At 36.7% G+C, this 24,650-nt stretch overlaps 13 non-coding genes across 13 annotated transcripts; all 13 read right to left on the bottom strand.

Annotated features, from left to right (window-relative positions):
• Positions 1 to 3,306: 3,306 nt before the first annotated feature.
• On the bottom strand, positions 3,307 to 3,378 carry trnaq-cug (transfer RNA glutamine (anticodon CUG)). The gene has a single exon. It is a non-coding gene; the product is annotated as a tRNA-Gln (tRNA).
• Positions 3,379 to 3,684: 306 nt separating this feature from the next.
• trnaq-cug (transfer RNA glutamine (anticodon CUG)) lies at positions 3,685 to 3,756 on the bottom strand. The gene has a single exon. It is a non-coding gene; the product is annotated as a tRNA-Gln (tRNA).
• A 773-nt stretch (positions 3,757 to 4,529) lies between these two features.
• trnaq-uug (transfer RNA glutamine (anticodon UUG)) lies at positions 4,530 to 4,601 on the bottom strand. The gene has a single exon. It is a non-coding gene; the product is annotated as a tRNA-Gln (tRNA).
• A 686-nt stretch (positions 4,602 to 5,287) lies between these two features.
• trnaq-cug (transfer RNA glutamine (anticodon CUG)) lies at positions 5,288 to 5,359 on the bottom strand. Its single transcript has one exon. It is a non-coding gene; the product is annotated as a tRNA-Gln (tRNA).
• A 307-nt stretch (positions 5,360 to 5,666) lies between these two features.
• Positions 5,667 to 5,738, bottom strand: trnaq-cug (transfer RNA glutamine (anticodon CUG)). The gene has a single exon. It is a non-coding gene; the product is annotated as a tRNA-Gln (tRNA).
• A 699-nt stretch (positions 5,739 to 6,437) lies between these two features.
• trnaq-uug (transfer RNA glutamine (anticodon UUG)) lies at positions 6,438 to 6,509 on the bottom strand. Its single transcript has one exon. It is a non-coding gene; the product is annotated as a tRNA-Gln (tRNA).
• A 2,233-nt stretch (positions 6,510 to 8,742) lies between these two features.
• trnaq-cug (transfer RNA glutamine (anticodon CUG)) lies at positions 8,743 to 8,814 on the bottom strand. The gene has a single exon. It is a non-coding gene; the product is annotated as a tRNA-Gln (tRNA).
• An 8,943-nt stretch (positions 8,815 to 17,757) lies between these two features.
• On the bottom strand, positions 17,758 to 17,829 carry trnaq-uug (transfer RNA glutamine (anticodon UUG)). Its single transcript has one exon. It is a non-coding gene; the product is annotated as a tRNA-Gln (tRNA).
• A 307-nt stretch (positions 17,830 to 18,136) lies between these two features.
• On the bottom strand, positions 18,137 to 18,208 carry trnaq-cug (transfer RNA glutamine (anticodon CUG)). The gene has a single exon. It is a non-coding gene; the product is annotated as a tRNA-Gln (tRNA).
• A 4,611-nt stretch (positions 18,209 to 22,819) lies between these two features.
• trnaq-cug (transfer RNA glutamine (anticodon CUG)) lies at positions 22,820 to 22,891 on the bottom strand. Its single transcript has one exon. It is a non-coding gene; the product is annotated as a tRNA-Gln (tRNA).
• Positions 22,892 to 23,197: 306 nt separating this feature from the next.
• On the bottom strand, positions 23,198 to 23,269 carry trnaq-uug (transfer RNA glutamine (anticodon UUG)). Its single transcript has one exon. It is a non-coding gene; the product is annotated as a tRNA-Gln (tRNA).
• Positions 23,270 to 23,972: 703 nt separating this feature from the next.
• trnaq-cug (transfer RNA glutamine (anticodon CUG)) lies at positions 23,973 to 24,044 on the bottom strand. The gene has a single exon. It is a non-coding gene; the product is annotated as a tRNA-Gln (tRNA).
• A 306-nt stretch (positions 24,045 to 24,350) lies between these two features.
• Positions 24,351 to 24,422, bottom strand: trnaq-cug (transfer RNA glutamine (anticodon CUG)). Its single transcript has one exon. It is a non-coding gene; the product is annotated as a tRNA-Gln (tRNA).
• Positions 24,423 to 24,650: the final 228 nt, after the last annotated feature.

Here is a 24,650-nt window from a genome sequence, read left to right as displayed (position 1 = left end):
CCATTTCTGGACACACTCAGAATAATGTGTGTTGGCTTCCTTACCAGTGTAGGGGAAGCTGGATGGTGCTGCAATCTGTGGATCTGGAAAAAGTTCTCTGATTGCAGTAAAAACTGGAACTTGAACGTCCACTAAAAGAGTGGAGTCCGGGTGGTCCTGCACACCTGCACGCTGTTCAATAGACTGGATCTCAGTGACTGTGGCCGTTACACCTAGTATCTGTCTTAAATCACCCATACAGGGAACATGGCCTTGCATAACTGTGCATAATTGCTGGAGGAAATTGCGACTTCCATTTGACACACGTGGTAAATGTTCAGCCAGTGTTGAAACATCCTTAAGTGGGAGTGGCTGATAAATAGGCACACCAGCTCCTGTTGCTATCATAGGAAACATATGTTTTGCGTCCCTGTGCTGTTTAGTTCCACTTCTTAAAGTCATACTGTGTTTCACTCGTCTTACCTTATCCAAATCCTGATTTGAGGTGAGGAGACGTGGTTGGTGTGGAGGTGATTCGTCGTCATCGTTCTCCTCCTTTTCCTCCTCATATTTGTCAACATCCTGTTCTGGAAAAATTAATCTGTGATATTTTTTGAACTCACCTGGTAATGTATACTGACCTGCCAAAGTCTCCACAGCCTTCTCCTTACGTGTAGTCATGTCCTCATAGCAGCGGACGAATTGTTTGCCTTTGGGGTCAGTGACCCTTGAGGCAGCTCCTCTAGGTGCAGCTGGAGAGCCGTGAAGGGAAGGATAAACATCTGTGCTTTCATCTGCACTTACCCGGGGAGCAGAGGGGGGTTCTGCTTGTAGATTTATGAGGTCTTGGAATGGGTCTGCTCTTTCTTCACCCATCCTGGTTCGTCTTTCCCGCAACATGGAAACTATGTGGTGCTTTTCTTGGGGGGTCAATTCCTCCTCCAGGTCGCAAGCGATTTCTCCACATATTTTCAACATTGGATACATTTCCTGTGAATTGTAAGGGGGGGGGAAAGGTACAGGGGAGGAATCTGTCCCTACTGGAAGGGAGGGGTAAAGTCCTGGAAGAGGGAGCTTGGGGGAAGACGGTGTCACACTACGTTTATGGCTTTCTTGTTCTGTTTTTATTGTGGCCATCGCTGTTGCAGCCAGGGTCAGTTGATGCAATGTGCGCCTAGTCTCGTCAGCTTCCTTTTGCTTCTGCTTAGCTTCTCTTTTTTCTTTCCGTGATTGTTTTTGCACCTTCTCATCCAAGTCCTGAACCTGTTTTACTATAACATCCTCTTTCTGCCTTAATTGTTGACTAAATGCCATCCAACTTCGAGTCCGTTTCAAATCCATCTGAGCCCATACCTTACGCAATTTCTCTTTCTCCTTATCCTTCTGTTTCTTCTCTATTCCAGCCAACACCTGTCTTTCCAAAATCTCATACATTTCCATCCATTCATCAGCAGTTAAGTCATTGTCGTCATAGTCAAGTCGTTTGTTTTTGTCTTTGAAGTTGTCTGGATAAAATGCACCATTTTCCTTAATTCCTCTATCAAATTCACCATTCATGATTATTTTGAATCCTTCTTTGGTTTCTCTCCGTTTATAAAAAATAATTTGTAGAGGCCGAAGCCTCCTTGGTGTTTCCGAAAATCCTAGACGCGCAAAATTAGTTCCTATAATAACTCTGTTTTTTGTAAGGGATTTTTTAACAGGTTGTACAGACGCAAACCTTAGTCAATTTACTGCTCTCCAAATATCACAAGCTCCCAATTTGCCAACGTTCAATGTGTGTACAGGCCGAACAGACGAAAAACCTGCATAATTTATAAATGTCCAATTTTTCAAAATTTTACTGCCGCCCAAAGTGTATAATTTGCCACCGGTCAATCCGCTGTTCTAGGGAGGGTGAACCCAAAACGTATTTATTCGGGTGCGCTATGCTGCCCACACACCCCACTTCCCCTTGATTTGAGTTATTCAATACGCAGAAATTCATAAAAGGCTTCTGCTTACCGTACTCTATGAGGCCTCAAGGGAAGTCAAGCCCGTGGGGGAGTGCGTCACCCGCTTTCGGCCGAAAGTCTCAGTATTCTTGTAATAAGCCACTATGTTGTGGTCCAACCGGTCTGGTCTGCGTTCTTATCCACCCCCAACTTCACGTCCTGAGGTCACCAAATTGAAGGAAAGAAATCGTCCGTTTCTCAGTTCTTTCCATCCATGCGTGTTCGATAGTCGAGAGTGGTAAAACAAACAAGGATTCAACCGGTTCAAAAACACACTGAGTTTATTTCCCTGACAATAGTTCTAAAGCACAGATTAAAACATTAATGCAGATATCTGGATTCTCAAGTAAAGATCTACTGACGCACAAGTTACATGCGAATTACTCGTAGATTTACCCAAGAACAATGGAATAGTTTGAAAACAGTCTTTTTAAGATGTGTTTGAATCTCCGCCTTCCGGAAAGATCATGGCCGCTGGTCCTCCGCCCCGGAACACTCTGATTCGTCAGCCGGTATCCCTCGTGCTTCCACCGGCCAATAGCTGAAGGTTGCAAAGTCCAGATCCGCTCCGCCTTTCCAGGGGTAGGGGCCATTCACCGGCGCACACAATCCATGATCAAAAGGAGTCCTCCTCTGGTCCAAAGTAAATCATACCAGCCAAACGAATACTCCATCGCCGGCACGAGATCAGAGGTCAGCTTCATCCTCCACATGAGAACACGAACCTGAACACTTTCCCAAGGATAAGGTGTTCAACCCAGATAGTAGAAATGTAGTCCCTGACATATTTATCGCGTCTCTGGAAACTCCTAGATTTTGCACAAAGAAGTCCTAGTTGCTGCTGCAACTACAAAGCACAAGTGAAGGTCACTGGAAAATAAGTCCTGATAAGTTCAAAATGAGTTCACTTCACACTAAAGATAAAGCTATAACATAATGAAGAATAAGATATTAAAACATACATTTTCTACAGAACTCAGACTACTGGATTCAAAGACCAGAGTGCTAACCATTACACCATAGAACCCTATGAGAAACTGCAGTTTTTGAAAAGGAAAATTGTTATAACTGGGAAATAATGACTAAATTCATGAAATGAATTAGAAAATTAGCTGACCAAGATTACGATTTATGATTTAAATAAATGTTATTTGTCAAAAAAAAACATTAACAGGGAAGTGCATAGAATATTTTTTGGGAATTAACAATTTCGTTGCAAGAAGCCAATAAAATGAGAGCATTTTCTGGGCTGTGTGTGGTTTTTAATCTATTGGTTTGATGCAGTGAAATGTGTATATCCATGTAACAAGGATGGAGAGTGGGTTGGGTTATAAGGTTCTACTGAGATTTGAACTCAGACTACTGGATTCAGAGTCCAGAGTGCTAACCATTACACCATAGAACCCTATGCGCAACTGCAGTTTTTGATAAGGAAAATTGTTATAACTTGGAAATAATGAATGAATTCATGAAATGAATTAGAAAATTAGCTGACCAAGATTACGATTTATGATTTAAATAAATGTTATTTGTCAAAAAAAATACATTAACAGGGAATTGCATAGAATATTTTTTGGAATTAACAATTTCGTTGCAAGAAGCCAATAAAATGCAGGCATTTTCTGGGCTGTGTGTGGTTTTTAATCTATTGGTTTGATGCAGTGAAATGTATAAGTCCATGTAACAAGCATTGAGAGTGGGTTGGGTTTTAAGGTTCTACTGAGATTTGAACTCAGACTACTGGATTCAGAGTCCAGAGTGCTAACCATTACACCATAGAACCCTATGAGCAACTGCAGTTTTTGATAAGGAAAATTGTTATAACTGGGAAATAATAAATGAATTCATGAAATGAGATAGAAAACTAGCTGACCAAGATTACGATTTATGATTTGAATAAATTTCATGAATGAATTCATGAAATGAAATAGAAAACTAGCTGACCAATATTAAGATTTATGATTTAAGTAAATGTTGTTTGTAAAAAAAAAAAAAAAAGTACTTTATATGTAGATTAACAGGGAAGTGCATAAAATATTCTTTGGGAATTAACAATTTTGTTGCAAGAAGCCAATAAAATGGAGGCATGTTCTGGGCTGTGTGTGGTTTTTAATCTATTAATTTGATGCAGTGAAATGTGTACATCCATGTAAAAAACACACATAAGTAGAGTTTCAAGATTCTACTGAGATTTGAACGCAGACTACTGGATTCAAAATACAGAGTGCTAACCATTACACCATGGAACCCTATGAGAAACTGCAGTTTTTGAAAAGGAAAATTGTTATAACTGGGAAATAATGAATGAATTCATGAAATGAATTAGAAAATTAGCTGACCAAGATTACGATTTATGATTTAAATAAATGTTATTCATCAAAAAAAAATACATTAACAGGGAATTTCATAGAATATTTTTTGGAATTAACAATTTCGTTGCAAGAAGCCAATAAAATGCAGGCATTTTCTGGGCTGTGTGTGGTTTTTAATCTATTGGTTTGATGCAGTGAAATGTGAAGATCCATGTAACAAGCATGGAGAGTGGGTTGGGTTTCAAGGTTCTACTGAAATTTGAACTCAGACTACTGGATTCAAAGTCCAGAGTGCTAACCATTACACCATAGAACCCAATTAGCAACTGCAGATTTTGATAAGGAAAATTGTTATAACTGGGCAATATTGAATCAATTCATGAAATGAATTAGAAAATTAGCGGACCAAGATTACGATTTATGAATTAAATAAATGTTATTCGTCAAAAAAAAATACATTAACAGGGAAGTGCATAGAATATTTTTTGGAATTAACAATTTCGTTGCAAGAAACCAATAAAATGGAGGCATGTTCTGGGCTGTGTGTGGTTTTTAATCTATTGGTTTGATGCAGTGAAATGTGAAGATCCATGTAACAAGGATGGATAGTGGGTTGGGTTTCAAGGTTCTAATGAGATTTGAACTCAGACTACTGGATTCAAAGTCCACCATAGAACCCAATTAACAACTGCAGATTTTGATAAGGAAAATTGTTATAACTGGGAAATAATGAATGAATTCATGAAATCAATTAGAAAATTAGCTGACCAAGAATAAGATTTATGATTTAAATAAATTTTATTTGTTAAAAAAATTATGTAATATTTTTTTTGTAGATTAACAGGGAAGTGCATAGAATATTTTTTGGAATTAAAGATTTCGTTGCAAGAAGCCAATAAAATGCAGGCATGTTCTGGGCTGTGTGTGGTTTTTAATCTATTGGTTTGATGCAGTGAAATGTGTAGATCCATATAACAATGATTGAGAGTGGGTTGGGTTATAAGGTTCTACTGAGATTTGAACTCAGACTACTGGATTCAGAGTCCAGAGTGCTAACCATTACACCATAGAACCCTATGAGCAACTGCAGTTTTTGATAAGGAAAATTGTTATAACTGGGAAATAATGAATGAATTCATGAAATGAATTAGAAAATTAGCTGACCAAGATTACGATTTATGATTTAAATAAATGTTATTTGTCAAAAAAAAAACATTAACAGGGAAGTGCATAGAATATTTTTTGGGAATTAACAATTTCGTTGCAAGAAGCCAATAAAATGCAGGCATGTTCTGGGCTGTGTGTGGTTTTTAATCTATTGGTTTGATGCAGTGAAATGTATAAGTCCATGTAACAAGCATTGAGAGTGGGTTGGGTTTTAAGGTTCTACTGAGATTTGAACTCAGACTACTGGATTCAGAGTCCAGAGTGCTAACCATTACACCATAGAACCCTATAAGCAACTGCAGTTTTTGATAAGGAAAATTGTTATAACTGGGAAATAATGAATGAATTCATGAAATGAGATAGAAAACTAGCTGACCAAGATTACGATTTATGATTTGAATAAATGTTATTTGTAAAAAAAAATTATGTACTTTATTTTTGTGGATTAACAGGGAAGTGCATAGAATTTTTTTGGGGAATTAATTTCGTTGCAAGAAGCCAATAAAATGTGAGCATTTCCTGGGCTGTGTGTGGTTTTTAATCTATTGGTTTGATGCAGTGAAATGTGTAGATCCATGTAACAAGCATTGAGAGTGGGTTGGGTTTTAAGGTTCTACTCAGATTTGAACTCAGACTACTGGATTCAAAGACCAGAGTGCTAACCATTACACCATAAAACATTATGAGCAACTGCAGTTTTTGATAAGGAAAATTGTTATAACTGGGAAATAATGAATGAATTCATGAAATGAATTAGAAAATTAGCTGACCAAGATTACGATTTATGATTTAAATAAATGTTATTTGTCAAAAAAAACATTAACAGGGAAGTGCATAGAATATTTTTTGGGAATTAACAATTTCGTTGCAAGAAGCCAATAAAATGAGAGCATTTTCTGGGCTGTGTGTGGTTTTTAATCTATTGGTTTGATGCAGTGAAATGTATAAGTCCATGTAACAAGCATTGAGAGTGGGTTGGGTTTTAAGGTTCTACTGAGATTTGAACTCAGACTACTGGATTCAAAGACCAGAGTGCTAACCATTACACCATAGAACCCTATTAGCAACTGCAGTTTTTGATAAGGAAAATTGTTATAACTGGGAAATAATGAATGAATTCATGAAATGAATTAGAAAATTAGCGGACCAAGATTACGATTTATGATTTAAATAAATGTTATTCGTCAAAAAAAAATACATTAACAGGGAATTGCGTAGAATATTTTTTGGAATTAACAATTTCGTTGCAAGAAGCCAATAAAATGGAGGCATTTTCTGGGCTGTGTGTGGTTTTTAATCTATTGGTTTGATGCAGTGAAATGTGTAGATCCATGTAACAAGCATGGAGAGTGGGTTGGGTTTCAAGGTTGTACTGAAATTTGAACTCAGACTACTGGATTCAGAGTCCAGAGTGCTAACCATTACACCATAGAACCCTATAAGCAACTGCAGTTTTTGATAAGGAAAATTGTTATAACTGGGAAATAATGAATGAATTCATGAAATGAAATAGAAAACTAGCTGACCAATATTAAGATTTATGATTTAAGTAAATGTTGTTTGTAAAAAAAAAAAAAAAGTACTTTATATGTAGATTAACAGGGAAGTGCATAAAATATTCTTTGGGAATTAACAATTTTGTTGCAAGAAGCCAATAAAATGGAGGCATGTTCTGGGCTGTGTGTGGTTTTTAATCTATTGGTTTTATGCAGTGAAATGTGTACATCCATGTAAAAAACACACATAAGTAGAGTTTCAAGATTCTACTGAGATTTGAACGCAGACTACTGGATTCAAAATCCAGAGTGCTAACCATTACACCATGGAACCCTATGAGAAACTGCAGTTTTTGAAAAGGAAAATTGTTATAACTGGGAAATAATGAATCAATTCATGAAATGAATTAGAAAATTAGCTGACCAAGATTACGATTAATGATTTAAATAAATGTTATTTGTCAAAAAAAATACATTAACAGGGAAGTGCATAGAATATTTTTTGGGAATTAACAATTTCGTTGCAAGAAGCCAATAAAATGCAGGCATGTTCTGGGCTGTGTGTGGTTTTTAATCTATTGGTTTGATGCAGTGAAATGTGTATATCCATATAACAATGATGAAGAGTGGGTTGGGTTATAAGGTTCTACTGAAATTTGAACTCAGACTACTGGATTCAGAGTCCAGAGTGCTAACCATTACACCATAGAACCCTATGAGCAACTGCAGTTTTTGATAAGGAAAATTGTTATAACTGGGAAATAATGAATGAATTCATGAAATGAGATAGAAAACTAGCTGACCAAGATGACGATTTATGATTTGAATAAATGTTATTTGTAAAAAAAGAATTATGTACTTTATTTTTGTGGATTAACAGGGAAGTGCATAGAATTTTTGGGGGGAATTAATTTCGTTGCAAGAAGGCAATAAAATGTGAGCATTTTCTGGGCTGTGTGTGGTTTTTAATCTATTGGTTTGATGCAGTGAAATGTGTAGATCCATCTAACGAGGATGGAGAGTGGGTTGAGTTTTAAGGTTCTACTGAAATTTGAACTCAGACTACTGGATTCAGAGTCCAGAGTGCTAACCATTACACCATAGAACCCTATGAGCAACTGCAGTTTTTGATAAGGAAAATTGTTATAACTGGGAAATAATGAATGAATTCATGAAATGAATTAGAAAATTAGCGGACCAAGATTACGATTTATGATTTAAATAAATGTTATTCGTCAAAAAAAAATACATTAACAGGGAATTGCATAGAATATTTTTTGGAATTAACAATTTCGTTGCAAGAAGCCAATAAAATGGAGGCATGTTCTGGGCTGTGTGTGGTTTTTAATCTATTGGTTTGATGCAGTGAAATTTGTAGATCCATGTAACAAGCATGGAGAGTGGGTTGGGTTTCAAGGTTCTACTGAAATTTGAACTCAGACTACTGGATTCAGAGTCCAGAGTGCTAACCATTACACCATAGAACCCTATAAGCAACTGCAGTTTTTGATAAGGAAAATTGTTATAACTGGGAAATAATGAATGAATTCATGAAATGAATTAGAAAATTAGCTGACCAAGATTACGATTTATGATTTAAATAAATGTTATTTGTCAAAAAAAAAACATTAACAGGGAAGTGCATAGAATATTTTTTGGGAATTAACAATTTCGTTGCAAGAAGCCAATAAAATGAGAGCATTTTCTGGGCTGTGTGTGGTTTTTAATCTATTGGTTTGATGCAGTGAAATGTGTATATCCATATAACAATGATGGAGAGTGGGTTGGGTTATAAGGTTCTACTGAGATTTGAACTCAGACTACTGGATTCAGAGTCCAGAGTGCTAACCATTACACCATAGAACCCTATGAGCAACTGCAGTTTTTGATAAGGAAAATTGTTATAACTGGGAAATAATAAATGAATTCATGAAATGAATTAGAAAATTAGCTGACCAAGATTACGATTTATGATTTAAATAAATGTTATTTGTCAAAAAAAAAACATTAACAGGGAAGTGCATAGAATATTTTTTGGGAATTAACAATTTCGTTGCAAGAAGCCAATAAAATGAGAGGCATGTTCTGGGCTGTGTGTGGTTTTTAATCTATTGGTTTGATGCAGTGAAATGTGTATATCCATATAACAATGATGGAGAGTGGGTTGGGTTATAAGGTTCTACTGAGATTTGAACTCAGACTACTGGATTCAGAGTGCAGAGTGCTAACCATTACACCATAGAACCCTATGAGCAACTGCAGTTTTTGATAAGGAAAATTGTTATAACTGGGAAATAATGAATGAATTCATGAAATGAGATAGAAAACTAGCTGACCAAGATTACGATTGATGATTTGAATAAATGTTATTTGTAAAAATAAATTATGTAATTTATTTTTGTGGATTAACAGGGAAGTGCATAGAATTTTTTTGGGGAATTAATTTCGTTGCAAGAAGCCAATAAAATGTGAGCATTTCCTGGGCTGTGTGTGGTTTTTAATCTATTGGTTTTGTAGAAAATGTATGTTTTAATATCTTATTCTTCATTATGTTATAGCTTTATCTTTAGTGTGAAGTGAACTCATTTTGAACTCAACAGGACTTATTCTCCAGTGACCTTCACTTGTGCTTTGTAGTTGCAGCAGCAAGTAGGACTTCTTTGTGCAAATCTAGGAGTTTCCAGAGACGCAATAAATATGTCATGGACTACATTTCTACTATCTGGGTTGAACACCTTATCCTTGGGAAAGTGTTCAGGTTCGTGTTCTCATGTGGAGGATGAAGCTGACCTCTGATCTCGTGCCGGCGATGGAGTATTCGTTTGGCTGGTATGATTTACTTTGGACCAGAGGAGGACTCCTTTTGATCATGGATTGTGTGCGCCGGTGAATGGCCCCCACCCCTGGAAAGGCGGAGCGGATCTGGACTTTGCAACCTTCAGCTATTGGCCGGTGGAAGCAGGCGGGCTATCAGCTGACGAATCAGAGTGTTCCGGGGCGGAGGATCAGCGACCATGATCTTTCCGGAAGGCGGAGATTCAAACACATCTTAAAAAGACTGGTTTTAAAGTTTTCCATTGTTCTTAGGAAAATCTACGAGTAATTCGCATGTAACTTGTGCGTCAGTAGATCTTTACTTGAGAATCCAGATATATCTGCATTAATGTTTTAAACTGTGCTTTAGAACTATTGTCAGGGAAATAAACTCTGTGTATTTTTAAACCGGTTGAATCCTTGTTTGTTTTACCACTCTCGACTATCGAACACGCATGGATGGAAAGAACCCAAAAACGGACGATTCTCTTTCCTTCAATTTGGTGACCTCGAGACGTGAAGTCGGGGGTGAATAGGAAACGCGGACCAGACCGGTTGGACCACATCATAGTGGCTTATTACGAGATTTCTGAGACTTTCGACGTAAAGTCTGGGGATGCTTCCTGCCATGCGGTCGACTTCTTCAGAGGCCTCATTCATAATCATGGTGAGCAGAGCCTTTTGTAAAGTCTGCGTATTGATGATCTCAAATTAAAGGAGAAGTCGATTGTATGAGTGGCACAGTGTACCCTATACGAACGAACGGGCGAGCGCACCCCAGTAAATAAGTGTTGGGTTCACCCTCCCTAGAACAGCGAATTGAACGGTGGCAAAATATACACTTTGGGCAGCAGTAAAAGATTTTGAAAAATTGGACAATTATAATTATGCAGGTTTTTCGTCTGTTCGGCCTGTACAAAATTGAACGTTGGCAAATTGGGAGCTTGTGATATTTGGAAAGCAGCAAATTGACTAGGTTTGCGTCTGTTCAACCTGTTAAGAAATCCCTTACGAAAAACAGAGTTATTATAGGAACTAATTTTGCGCGTCTAGGATTTTCGGAAACACCAAGGAGGCTTCGGCCTCTACAAATTATTTTTTTATACGCGGAGAGAAACCAAAGAAGGATTCAAAATAAACATGAGCGCTGAATTTGACAGAAGATGAGGAAAATTGTGCATTTTGTCAGGACAAAAACGACAACATGACTTGACGACTGACTGATGACAATACAGACGTGATCGCTGATGAACGGACTGAATGTATGAGATTTTGGAGACGTGACTGCTTATGAATGAAATGTATGCATGAGATTTTGGAAAGTATGGGATGAAAAACTGTTTGAAAGCAGCGAATTTTGGCTTTATTTTCCATGTTTCTGTGTGAAATGTTTTCTCTATGGACGTGGCCATCTTGTTTCGAATTAGCCAATAACGGGACGTTTTAGTTTCTTTCGAATGCGTCGACAGCTCTGATTGGCTTTGTTTGTACCATGTGGTCGGCGTGACGGCGTCCATGGAGACCGAAATGTTCAACCTGCACTAAACTTTCACGTAACAAGGCTTAAGAGTTTGCGAACTAATTTGTGGTAAAATAACAACTGACATTGTAGTTATTGAGCGTGGTCATGACCTCGGTTGTAAGACGTCGATAAAAACAAATTTCAGTGGTCTTAGTTCGACGAAAAAGATTTTTAAGTAGAAAGGAGTCTATGAGCAGCGCTTCCGATGGAAGTTTCAGCCACAACAGCAGCTTGACTACAGCTGCAGCCTGCAGCAACATTATCTGTTCTGCCTCTGTCGAACGTAGCCTAACTTTCTCTGGAATTTGCCTAAAGTTGGGCAAATCTTTCTAAAACACAGTAAGATAATATTGGTCCAATATATGTTGTGTAAAATGATTTTGCAATTATTTCGGTTTTCTTATTTTGAATAAATGTCTCTACTTTATTTTGTATTTCCTAATTACCATGATTTAGTTAAGTTTTGCTAAAAAGTAATGTTATTGACACTAATTGTAAGTATTTGTTGGTTTAGATCCGGACTCCCTTTAAAAGAATGTTTGCAATGTTTAATTTATTTTATATGTTTATATGTTTTGATATTTCTCAGATTACTTAGTGTTGGTGTTAAAGGATTTATTGGTGTTTAAAGATAGTTTGCAGCAGATCCCATGTTTTGATGTAATTATAGTTTGAAGACAGTGTAAGTGGATGTTGTACAGAATGGGGAAAGGACAAAGCAGTGAATTAAAGTAGAAATGAACGGCATTGGAAGTGATAGAGGGTCTGTGGACACAGAAAGGTATGGTAAGGAAAGGTGCTGGTTCTAGTAGAACAGAAGAAGGGAGAACATGAATGTTAATGCTAGTGATAAACGATTCATTTCAGTGAAATGGTTTATCTTGTTTATCTGTAAGGTGCCTAATTTGTTGTGTTATGTCTTTTGGTGTGGTTTTGAGAAAACGGTTAAAAGTTATTGTCTGCGTATTGATTGTCTGTGTTTTAACGAACCTGTTGTGGTTTAGAGTGTGAATTGTGTTTTTAGTTAAATAAGGAAAAGCTTAAATTGTGGAATTTTGTTGCTTTTAGCACTTCTCAGAATTCTTTTTGTAGGACAGCAAGTCCTTAATGGTAAGTCAAAACAAATTGTCTTTGTTTCTGGATTAAAAGTGAATGATTAGCTGCCAGTATGCATCTAAAACAATGTATTTTTCAAAGATTTTGCTCCACATCCGTCATATAGTTCAGAGAAAAGTTTAAGGTTTTTTTCCTTTGCTGATTTTCATCATTGATTAACCAACTTTAGCATCCATAGAGTTGGTGATGGTGAAAAGAAAGCATGACAGTAACAAATCTGCTTTAACAACATCTGCAGTAACAACATGTTTTTTCCAAGCAGCACATAGCTTTAATGTTGCAGGAAAGGCGCAGAGCCGTCCTGAGACCTCATAAATCTTTACACAGAAAACCCCCTCTGCTTCATTGGGTGAGTGACAAAAAGAGCATTTCTCAGTTCTTTGGCTTCACAGGAAGGAGCCGTGTTAGGGGGGTCTGACCCTCAGGTCAGCTCCGCTAATCAAATGAAGCCATGACTGCATGCATGGAGAATGCATCGGAGCGTCTGCGGGGTGATAAGAGTCGATTTAAAATACATCTGATTCATCACTGCAGAGCACATTTGAAGAAAAAGGACAAAGGGAGGAGTTGAACAACTGAAAAACAGTCATTTACACTGCAGGAACAATCCACTCTGGATAATGAAGGTGTTTAAAAAAAAAAAAGCACATAACATGATGAGTTTAAATACCCTCAGGACCTGTAGCAATGTTCAGGTATCGGAGGCCGGGACGGGAGGACGGGTATCCCCTCCTGGAAGGCGTGGGCCACCCAGGGACCCCCCAGCAGCAGCTGGAAATGGCATCTGTGGCGCTCAGGACATATGGCAACGACTGCCCACAACAAGGTACCCAACAGCAGAATGCACAGACCAGGAGCAGAGGACATGAACAGCACCCACAACCGCTCCAAGCTCCTCCACCGTGGCGAGGACCACAGGTGGCAAGTCGGACAATACCACTTGGTGATGTAGGAGCCATGGTCCCTTTCAAGCTCAGAGGTAACTCCATGAATGGACACTGGTGCAATGTGTTCCTCTATAAACTGCCGGTTGCCTCCATCAGCTCTGACAAATGAACATATGACTCCTCAAACCCGGCAAAAGACCATCCAACTGACTTTTGACCAGATGGTGGAACATTCATTTGTGCATTCACCACACACGCCTGTGAATCTGTTGGGACGGAACGTTTTTGTCAAAACAGGAGCCAGCATTCTTTCAGACTGGATGCCATGCCACACCCCACAGCCAACCCCTACTGCTGACACCTGCTGGATCCAGAGGGCCCTGAAACGCCAGGTGTGTCCATGTATTTCGGGTTTGGATGCCATGAGTCCTGTCCTAGAAGCAATATTTTTCCGCCTCCGATGACCTGAACTGCACATTCTATTATGACAGAGAGGATGATCAACTGTACTGGGAAGCATTTCATCAGGTAGATGGCCATACGTGGTATTTAAACTACACTGACATATAAATTGGTCAAGAGGGTGTATAGTTTATTTTGTATTCACACACTCACATTTGCAATGATACCGGAAGTTAGTCACACCTGTATTGCACATAGAATTAGCACTCCCCTGGTCATGAAGCTCGACAACTCAGACCCATGACTGAGAGGGATGTAAACAAAACAACTGTCTAAACTGTGATTTTCAGGTGTTCACTTCTCTCCCTCAATAAAAATGTACAGGATAACTTTGCATTCAAGAGCTAACTCCGCAGCTCTGGAGCATTTCTGCATTGTCAGTCATCGCAGCAGAGAGAAGACGGATCATGAAGATGCAGAGGTGATGTTAAAAACGCTCTCTGATGCTTCATGGTCAAGAGGTTCATTTGATGTTTGTTCATGCTTCACCGCTTCCCCGGTGGAGATTCAGGTAACTGCAGGAGCACAAATGTTTTTAGATCTCAGTGCAGCTGAGTGAAGGATGCAGATGAAGGAAATTCTGATTGGTTTGTGGAACTCTGGTGTAATTGAGCATTCATATTTTTCACGGTTTACTCCTTTGAGACCGGTTTTACAAGCAGATAATAAAACTTATCGCATGGCACATGATTTAAGGGCTGTTAGTGAAGTCACCATTACTCCAGTCCTCCCTGTGCCTGATCCACATAGCATGCTGTCAACTTTAACCCCACAATGTGTGTGGTTTGTGTGTGGTTCACTGCTATTGCTTTAGCAAGTGCCTTCTTTTGCATTCCATTCCATGAGAACAGCAGACACCTCTTCGCATTACAGTATAAATGTGTCCGCTTGCAGTACACACGCTTGCCACAAGGATTTAAAAATTCTCCTGGCATTTTCAATCACTTTTTGAAGTGTCTAACAGGAATTTGCAACGTTGCAGAAGGGAAGTCACATTTTTAGGTACAACTGTTTCCAGCGCAGGATCTTCGATGTCTATGGAGCATAGAAAGTCTGTTATGCAGCATAAATGTCCAGAGACAGTAAGAGAAATTATGGTTTTCTTGAGTCTTTGTGGTTATGGAAGACATTTTCTTCTTTGTTTTGTGGAACCTACTACCCCTTGAGGTCAATGCTAAACGACAAGGGTGACAGACCTCACGGCTGCAAGGCAACGACAATAAGTGGTTTCATTTCTTCACCTTGTGATCTTGCTTTCCACAGGACCGTGGACAAGGATGCCTGTTAATCTGAACTGTGCACTGATCTGTCTGTTGTTCTCCTATTTTATGTTCAATTTCTATTTTTAATCAATTTATATTTTTCCTTTCAATTAATCTGGTTTTGTGTTTGTGCCTTATCTCTGTTTGACTCTGCAATGTTTCCACTCCAAGAGAGGGAGATGGACATTAGGGAGTCTTAAGGAAATTGTTTTATTATCATCGTCAAATTGTTTTATTATTATCATTTAAATGTATTTGTTTAGAAGGGATGTTTAAATGGTAACTCAGATTGACCTTTTTCACTTTTTCTACAGCTTTGTGTGTGTGTTCCTCTCGTTCACTCATCCTGGGCACGGATGAGGAAGTTTTACGACACTGTCCTGGGTTGATAAGGCAGTTATACGACTGTCTCTAATGAACTTTTCTTTTTGTCTTGAATTTTTTTCTTCCCCACTTGTGTTCTTAATGACAGCATGAGGAGAAGCAGACCTTTGAGAAGAGAAACACTGATGGATTTTTTCCCATCACATTTGCTGCTCTCCCCTCCGCAGGCGTAACATGATTCTTGTGTCTTGTGTTTTGTTTTTCTAATATGGTTTTTGGATTATTGTTTTTTATATTTAAGTTACTGACCCTAACGCTAATCAATATTTAGATCCACAGCAGATTCATCTTTGGGAGAAGGTACATATGTGTGGACACTCCAATTCTTTTACAGCTGTTCTGTTGTGTCCTCTGTATCAGATCTCTAATTACCAGGTTTATTGAGAAGTTCATAGGAGGCCTGGTCCAAGCTGGTCAGAGCTTGTGGGACATACAGAAGGACGCGAGTGTTCGAGGCCCTGAAGGATCTTTTGGATTTTGTTGCATTTTACTTATTGCTATTCTTATTTAGGTAGAGCGCATGTATCACAGCCCCTCCAATGGGACCCCATGGAGGAGATGGAAGTAATTTCCTGAATTACGCTTGCTGTTCTGTTTAACAATTCTGTTTTTCTTTTAGTCATCTGTGGGATTTTGTTCTGCCTTAACATGTCTCGCTTTCCTCCCCCTTAATTCCAGGTGTTCTTTTGCTTCACAGGAACTGTTATCTTTTTTACTATTTGAATTTGAATTAGACTGAATTACACTTTGAATTTGTTTTATTTACCTTATTTACTACTTTAGTTTTTGTACTATGTAACTTTTATTAATGACATTGTGCCAAGGGGTTAGGTCGATCTTGTGAGCATGAGCATCCTTTGGGGTGGTTGCTGCAGGAGCACGGAGCCGTCGCAAGACTTTTCCTGTCAGACTGAACACTGAATGTTTAACTGATGCTCCGACAGTTTTCGCTTGCACGTTCATGCATGGACGCCTAACTCCTTTGAAATATTTTGTGTTCCAGATTGTGCGGGCTTCAGACCACAGCTGTCAGGTTAGGTTAGGTTTGTAATGTTTTGTTGTTTTGAGTGTTGTAGTGTTAAATCTTTTAGGTGATCACACTTTGTGTGATCAAGAGAGGGAAATGTAGAAAATGTATGTTTTAATATCTTATTCTTCATTATGTTATGGCTTTATCTTTAGTGTGAAGTGAACTCATTTTGAACTCAACAGGACTTATTCTCCAGTGACCTTCACTTGTGCTTTGTAGTTGCAGCAGCAACTAGGACTTCTTTGTGCAAATCTAGGAGTTTCCAGAGACGCAATAAATATGTCATGGACTACATTTCTACTATCTGGGTTGAACACCTTATCCTTGGGAAAGTGTTCAGGTTCGTGTTCTCATGTGGAGGATGAAGCTGACCTCTGATCTCGTGCCGGCGATGGAGTATTCGTTTGGCTGGTATGATTTACTTTGGACCAGAGGAGGACTCCTTTTGATCATGGATTGTGTGCGCCGGTGAATGGCCCCCACCCCTGGAAAGGCGGAGCGGATCTGGACTTTGCAACCTTCAGCTATTGGCCGGTGGAAGCAGGCGGGCTATCAGCTGACGAATCAGAGTGTTCCGGGGCGGAGGATCAGCGACCATGATCTTTCCGGAAGGCGGAGATTCAAACACATCTTAAAAAGACTGGTTTTAAAGTTTTCCATTGTTCTTAGGAAAATCTACGAGTAATTCGCATGTAACTTGTGCGTCAGTAGATCTTTACTTGAGAATCCAGATATATCTGCATTAATGTTTTAAACTGTGCTTTAGAACTATTGTCAGGGAAATAAACTCTGTGTATTTTTAAACCGGTTGAATCCTTGTTTGTTTTACCACTCTCGACTATCGAACACGCATGGATGGAAAGAACCCAAAAACGGACGATTCTCTTTCCTTCAGTTTGATGCAGTGAAATGTGTAGATCCATGTAACAAGCATTGAGAGTGGGTTGGGTTTTAAGGTTCTACTCAGATTTGAACTCAGACTACTGGATTCAAAGACCAGAGTGCTAACCATTACACCATAGAACCCTATTAGCAACTGCAGTTTTTGATAAGGAAAATTGTTATAACTGGGAAATAATGAATGAATTCATGAAATGAATTAGAAAATTAGCTGACCAAGATTACGATTTATGATTTAAATAAATGTTATTTGTCAAAAAAAAACATTAACAGGGAAGTGCATAGAATATTTTTTGGGAATTAACAATTTCCTTGCAAGAAGCCAATAAAATGAGAGCACTTTCTGGGCTGTGTGTGGTTTTTAATCTATTGGTTTGATGCAGTGAAATGTATAAGTCCATGTAACAAGCATTGAGAATGGGTTGGGTTTTAAGGTTCTACTGAGATTTGAACTCAGACTACTGGATTCAAAGACCAGAGTGCTAACCATTACACCATAGAACCCTATTAGCAACTGCAGTTTTTGATAAGGAAAATTGTTACAACTGGGAAATAATGAATGAATTCATGAAATGAATTAGAAAATTAGCTGACCAAGATTACGATTTATGATTTAAATAAATGTTATTTGTCAAAAAAAAATACATTAACAGGGAAGTGCATAGAATATTTTTTGGAATTAACAATTTCGTTGCAAGAAGCCAATAAAATGCAGGCATTTTCTGGGCTGTGTGTGGTTTTTAATCTATTGGTTTGATGCAGTGAAATGTGTAGATCCATGTAACAAGCATGGAGAGTGGGTTGGGTTTCAAGGTTCTACTGAGATTTGAACTCAGACTACTGGATTCAGAGTCCAGAGTGCTAACCATTACACCATAGAACCCTATGAGCAACTGCAGTTTTTGATAAGGAAAATTGTTATAACTGGGAAATAATGAATGAATTCATGAAATGAGATAAAAAACTAGCTGACCAAGATTACGATTTATGATTTGAATAAATTTCATGAATGAATTCATGAAATGAAATAGAAAACTAGCTGACCAATATTAAGATTTATGATTTAAGTAAATGTTGTTTGTAAAAAAAAAAAAAAAAGTACTTTATATGTAGATTAACAGGGAAGTGCATAAAATATTCTTTGGGAATTAACAATTTTGTTGCAAGAAGCCAATAAAATGGAGGCATGTTCTGGGCTGTGTGTGGTTTTTAATCTATTAATTTGATGCAGTGAAATGTGTACATCCATGTAAAAAACACACATAAGTAGAGTTTCAAGATTCTACTGAGATTTGAACGCAGACTACTGGATTCAAAATCCAGAGTGCTAACCATTACACCATGGAACCCTATGAGAAACTGCAGTTTTTGAAAAGGAAAATTGTTATAACTGGGAAATAATGAATGAATTCATGAAATGATTTAGAAAATTAGCTGACCAAGATTACGATTTATGATTTAAATAAATGTTATTTGTCAAAAAAAATACATTAACAGGGAAGTGCATAGAATATTTTTTGGGAATTAACAATTTCGTTCCAAGAAGCCAATAAAATGGAGGCATGTTCTGGGTTGTGTGTGGTTTTTAATCTATTGGTTTGATGCAGTGAAATGTGAAGATCCCTGTAACAAGCATTGAGAGTGGGTTGGGTTTCAGGGTTCTACTGAAATTTGAACTCATACTACTGGATTCAGAGTCCAGAGTGCTAACCATTACACCATAGAACCCTATGAGCAACTGCAGTTTTTGATAAGGAAAATTGTTATAACTTGGAAATAATGAATGAATTCATGAAATGAATTAGAAAATTAGCTGACCAAGATTACGATTTATGATTTAAATAAATGTTATTTGTCAAAAAAAATACATTAACAGGGAAGTGCATAGAATATTTTTTGGGAATTAACAATTTCGTTGCAAGAAGCCAATAAAATGAGAGCATTTTCTGGGCTGTGTGTGGTTTTTAATCTATTGGTTTGATGCAGTGAAATGTATAAGTCCATGTAACAAGCATTGAGAGTGGGTTGGGTTTTAAGGTTCTACTGAGATTTGAACACAGACTACTGGATTCAAAGACCAGAGTGCTAACCATTACACCATAGAACCCTATTAGCAACTGCAGTTTTTGATAAGGAAAATTGTTATAACTGGGAAATAATGAATGAATTCATGAAATGAATTAGAAAATTAGCGGACCAAGATTACGATTTATGATTTAAATAAATGTTATTCGTCAAAAAAAAATACATTAACAGGGAATTGCGTAAAATATTTTTTGGAATTAACAATTTCGTTGCAAGAAGCCAATAAAATGGAGGCATGTTCTGGGCTGTGTGTGGTTTTTAATCTATTGGTTTGATGCAGTGAAATGTGCAGATCCATGTAACAAGCATGGAGAGTGGGTTGGGTTTCAAGGTTCTACTGAAATTTGAACTCAGACTACTGGATTCAGAGTCCAGAGTGCTAACCATTACACCATAGAACCCTATAAGCAACTGCAGTTTTTGATAAGGAAAATTGTTATAACTGGGAAATAATGAATGAATTCATGAAATGAAATAGAAAACTAGCTGACCAATATTAAGATTTATGATTTAAGTAAATGTTGTTTGTAAAAAAAAAAAAAAAAAGTACTTTATATGTAGATTAACAGGGAAGTGCATAAAATATTCTTTGGGAATTAACAATTTTGTTGCAAGAAGCCAATAAAATGGAGGCATGTTCTGGGCTGTGTGTGGTTTTTAATCTATTAATTTGATGCAGTGAAATGTGTACATCCATGTAAAAAACACACATAAGTAGAGTTTCAAGATTCTACTGAGATTTGAACGCAGACTACTGGATTCAAAATCCAGAGTGCTAACCATTACACCATGGAACCCTATGAGAAACTGCAGTTTTTGAAAAGGAAAATTGTTATAACTGGGAAATAATGAATGAATTCATGAAATGAATTAGAAAATTAGCTGACCAAGATTACGATTTATGATTTAAATAAATGTTATTTGTCAAAAAAAATACATTAACAGGGAATTGCATAGAATATTTTTTGGGAATTAACAATTTCGTTCCAAGAAGCCAATAAAATGGAGGCATGTTCTGGGTTGTGTGTGGTTTTTAATCTATTGGTTTGATGCAGTGAAATGTGAAGATCCCTGTAACAAGCATTGAGAGTGGGTTGGGTTTCAGGGTTCTACTGAAATTTGAACTCATACTACTGGATTCAGAGTCCAGAGTGCTAACCATTACACCATAGAACCCTATGAGCAACTGCAGTTTTTGATAAGGAAAATTGTTATAACTTGGAAATAATGAATGAATTCATGAAATGAATTAGAAAATTAGCTGACCAAGATTACGATTTATGATTTAAATAAATGTTATTTGTCAAAAAAAATACATTAAAAGGGAAGTGCATAGAATATTTTTTGGGAATTAACAATTTCGTTGCAAGAAGCCAATAAAATGAGAGCATTTTCTGGGCTGTGTGTGGTTTTTAATCTATTGGTTTGATGCAGTGAAATGTATAAGTCCATGTAACAAGCATTGACAGTGGGTTGGGTTTTAAGGTTCTACTGAGATTTGAACACAGACTACTGGATTCAAAGACCAGAGTGCTAACCATTACACCATAGAACCCTATTAGCAACTGCAGTTTTTGATAAGGAAAATTGTTATAACTGGGAAATAATGAATGAATTCATGAAATGAATTAGAAAATTAGCGGACCAAGATTACGATTTATGATTTAAATAAATGTTATTCGTCAAAAAAAAATACATTAACAGGGAATTGCGTAAAATATTTTTTGGAATTAACAATTTCGTTGCAAGAAGCCAATAAAATGGAGGCATGTTCTGGGCTGTGTGTGGTTTTTAATCTATTGGTTTGATGCAGTGAAATGTGTAGATCCATGTAACAAGCATGGAGAGTGGGTTGGGTTTCAAGGTTCTACTGAAATTTGAACTCAGACTACTGGATTCAGAGTCCAGAGTGCTAACCATTACACCATAGAACCCTATAAGCAACTGCAGTTTTTGATAAGGAAAATTGTTATAACTGGGAAATAATGAATGAATTCATGAAATGAAATAGAAAACTAGCTGACCAATATTAAGATTTATGATTTAAGTAAATGTTGTTTGTAAAAAAAAAAAAAAAAGTACTTTATATGTAGATTAACAGGGAAGTGCATAAAATATTCTTTGGGAATTAACAATTTTGTTGCAAGAAGCCAATAAAATGGAGGCATGTTCTGGGCTGTGTGTGGTTTTTAATCTATTGGTTTGATGCAGTGAAATGTGTACATCCATGTAAAAAACACACATAAGTAGAGTTTCAAGATTCTACTGAGATTTGAACGCAGACTACTGGATTCAAAATCCAGAGTGCTAACCATTACACCATGGAACCCTATGAGCAACTGCAGTTTTTGAAAAGGAAAATTGTTATAACTGTGAAATAATGAATAAATTCATGAAATGAATTAGAAAATTAGCTGACCAAGATTACGATTTATGATTTAAATAAATGTTATTTGTCAAAAAAAATACATTAACAGGGAATTGCGTAAAATATTTTTTGGAATTAACAATTTCGTTGCAAGAAGCCAATAAAATGGAGGCATGTTCTGGGCTGTGTGTGGTTTTTAATCTATTGGTTTGATGCAGTGAAATGTGTAGATCCATGTAACAAGCATGGAGAGTGGGTTGGGTTTCAAGGTTCTACTGAAATTTGAACTCAGACTACTGGATTCAGAGTCCAGAGTGCTAACCATTACACCATAGAACCCTATAAGCAACTGCAGTTTTTGATAAGGAAAATTGTTATAACTGGGAAATAATGAATGAATTCATGAAATGAAATAGAAAACTAGCTGACCAATATTAAGATTTATGATTTAAGTAAATGTTGTTTGTAAAAAAAAAAAAAAAAGTACTTTATATGTAGATTAACAGGGAAGTGCATAAAATATTCTTTGGGAATTAACAATTTTGTTGCAAGAAGCCAATAAAATGGAGGCATGTTCTGGGCTGTGTGTGGTTTTTAATCTATTGGTTTGATGCAGTGAAATGTGTACATCCATGTAAAAAACACACATAAGTAGAGTTTCAAGATTCTACTGAGATTTGAACGCAGACTACTGGATTCAAAATCCAGAGTGCTAACCATTACACCATGGAACCCTATGAGCAACTGCAGTTTTTGAAAAGGAAAATTGTTATAACTGTGAAATAATGAATAAATTCATGAAATGAATTAGAAAATTAGCTGACCAAGATTACGATTTATGATTTAAATAAATGTTATTTGTCAAAAAAAAAACATTAACAGGGAAGTGCATAGAATATTTTTTGGGAATTAACAATTTCGTTGCAAGAAGCCAATAAAATGAGAGCATTTTCTGGGCTGTGTGTGGTTTTTAATCTATTGGTTTGATGCAGTGAAATGTGTATATCCATATAACAATGATGGAGAGTGGGTTGGGTTATAAGGTTCTACTGAGATTTGAACTCAGACTACTGGATTCAGAGTCCAGAGTGCTAACCATTACACCATAGAACCCTATGAGCAACTGCAGTTTTTGATAAGGAAAATTGTTATAACTTGGAAATAATGAATGAATTCATGAAATGAATTAGAAAATTAGCTGACCAAGATTACGATTTATGATTTAAATAAATGTTATTTGTCAAAAAAAATACATTAACAGGGAATTGCGTAAAATATTTTTTGGAATTAACAATTTCGTTGCAAGAAGCCAATAAAATGGAGGCATGTTCTGGGCTGTGTGTGGTTTTTAATCTATTTGTTTGATGCAGTGAAATGTGTAGATCCATGTAACAAGCATGGAGAGTGGGTTGGGTTTCAAGGTTCTACTGAAATTTGAACTCAGACTACTGGATTCAAAGTCCAGAGTGCTAACCATTACACCATAGAACCCTATAAGCAACTGCAGTTTTTGATAAGGAAAATTGTTATAACTGGGAAATAATGAATGAATTCATGAAATGAAATAGAAAACTAGCTGACCAATATTAAGATTTATGATTTAAGTAAATGTTGTTTGTAAAAAAAAAAAAAAAAAGTACTTTATATGTAGATTAACAGGGAAGTGCATAAAATATTCTTTGGGAATTAACAATTTTGTTGCAAGAAGCCAATAAAATGGAGGCATGTTCTGGGCTGTGTGTGGTTTTTAATCTATTGGTTTGATGCAGTGAAATGTGTACATCCATGTAAAAAACACACATAAGTAGAGTTTCAAGATTCTACTGAGATTTGAACGCAGACTACTGGATTCAAAATCCAGAGTGCTAACCATTACACCATGGAACCCTATGAGAAACTGCAGTTTTTGAAAAGGAAAATTGTTATAACTGTGAAATAATGAATAAATTCATGAAATGAATTAGAAAATTAGCTGACCAAGATTACGATTTATGATTTAAATAAATGTTATTTGTCAAAAAAAAAACATTAACAGGGAAGTGCATAGAATATTTTTTGGGAATTAACAATTTCGTTGCAAGAAGCCAATAAAATGAGAGCATTTTCTGGGCTGTGTGTGGTTTTTAATCTATTGGTTTGATGCAGTGAAATGTGTATATCCATATAACAATGATGGAGAGTGGGTTGGGTTATAAGGTTCTACTGAGATTTGAACTCAGACTACTGGATTCAGAGTCCAGAGTGCTAACCATTACACCATAGAACCCTATGAGCAACTGCAGTTTTTGATAAGGAAAATTGTTATAACTTGGAAATAATGAATGAATTCATGAAATGAATTAGAAAATTAGCTGACCAAGATTACGATTTATGATTTAAATAAATGTTATTTGTCAAAAAAAATACATTAACAGGGAATTGCATAGAATATTTTTTGGAATTAACAATTTCGTTGCAAGAAGCCAATAAAATGCAGGCATTATTTGGGCTGTGTGTGGTTTTTAATCTATTGGTTTGATGCAGTGAAATGTATAAGTCCATGTAACAAGCATTGAGAGTGGGTTGGGTTTTAAGGTTCTACTGAGATTTGAACTCAGACTACTGGATTCAGAGTCCAGAGTGCTAACCATTACACCATAGAACCCTATGAGCAACTGCAGTTTTTGATAAGGAAAATTGTTATAACTGGGAAATAATGAATGAATTCATGAAATGGGATAGAAAACTAGCTGACCAAGATTACGATTTGAATAAATGTTATTTGTAAAAAAAAATTATGTACTTTATTTTTGTGGATTAACAGGGAAGTGCATAGAATTTTTTTGGGGAATTAATTTCGTTGCAAGAAGCCAATAAAATGTGAGCATTTCCT

Source organism: Oryzias latipes, chromosome 6 (genome assembly GCF_053564925.1).
Source record: "Oryzias latipes strain Hd-rR chromosome 6, Olatipes_Hd-rR_3.1".
NCBI lineage: Eukaryota > Metazoa > Chordata > Actinopteri > Beloniformes > Adrianichthyidae > Oryzias > Oryzias latipes.
This window is presented reverse-complemented; position numbering and strand designations above follow the sequence as displayed.